This window comes from Brassica oleracea, chromosome C5 (assembly GCF_000695525.1).
Source record: "Brassica oleracea var. oleracea cultivar TO1000 chromosome C5, BOL, whole genome shotgun sequence".
Lineage (NCBI taxonomy): Eukaryota > Viridiplantae > Streptophyta > Magnoliopsida > Brassicales > Brassicaceae > Brassica > Brassica oleracea.
In genome coordinates this window covers 33,643,483-33,644,590 of record NC_027752.1, presented here as the reverse complement: position 1 = coordinate 33,644,590, position 1,108 = coordinate 33,643,483, and positions in this window count along the sequence as shown.

Below are 1,108 nucleotides of genomic sequence, written 5' to 3'. Positions count from 1 at the left end.
ATACAAATACGCAGTCACAACGTCCATGAGATGCATTTTAAGATTTTTAGACGCCGTTAGGCTCATCAAAATCTAAAAGTAATTGCATCCATTACCAGGAAATACGTTTCCTCAAAATCAATTCCCGGTCTCTGAGAAAAACCTTGGGCAACTAATCAGGTTTTATATCGTGTTAATTTTCTCACGAATACCCACTTATACCCAACAAGATTAATATTCTCAGGTGTTATGACTATCGGTCCAAAGACATTCCTTTTATTTAGGGAGAATAATTCAATTCGAATGGCCTTCTGCCACTCCTCCTAATCATGTCTTTTAACATTCCTAAATGGACCTTGGATCGGGATCATCATTTTCATGATCGATATCTTTGGACAGAAAAGGAGAACATTCCATCAACATCTTTTATCTATTACTTTTTTTATCTTATAACTTTTCATCAAGGGTGTAGTTGATGGAAATCATACTTTTCTGTTCCCTTTTCGTCATCTGGATCCATATCTTTATTTGATTCTTCTTGAACCTTTTCATCTATGCCTTCTTTTAGACATTTTCAGTATCAGGTTCTTCTGGAACCTTTCCACTTATGCCTTCTTTCAGACATCTTTCAATATCAAGTTTTTCGGGAACCTTTCCACTTATGTCTTCTTTCAGACATCTTTCAATATCAGGTTCTTTCCGAACCTTTCTGCTTTGCTCAACAATTTTTTTTCGGGGATTTTTATCTTTAGAACTTGCTAGTCTCCCCCTTTTTAACTGAACCCTAGGCTCATTCATTTTGTTACCATCAGTTTGTTCTTTAGGAACATCAACTCTTGATGGAACATTTTCAGCGGGTATATCATGTCGTATCAGTGAACACATTTGGTAACTGGTTTGCCAAATTATGCAAATGCACAATTTTCTGAATTTCCAGCTCTCATTAATTCATAGGGGAGTCAAGGTGTAACAACGACTATGTTCACCATGTAATCTCATTGGGAATTTTTTCTAATTCCTCCCCCTAACGCTAGAAACTCATCCTCATCAAATGGCAATCGGCAAACAGTGCCGTAAATATATCACTAGTTACTGGTTCAAGATACCTTATATACGGCTTGTTTTAACT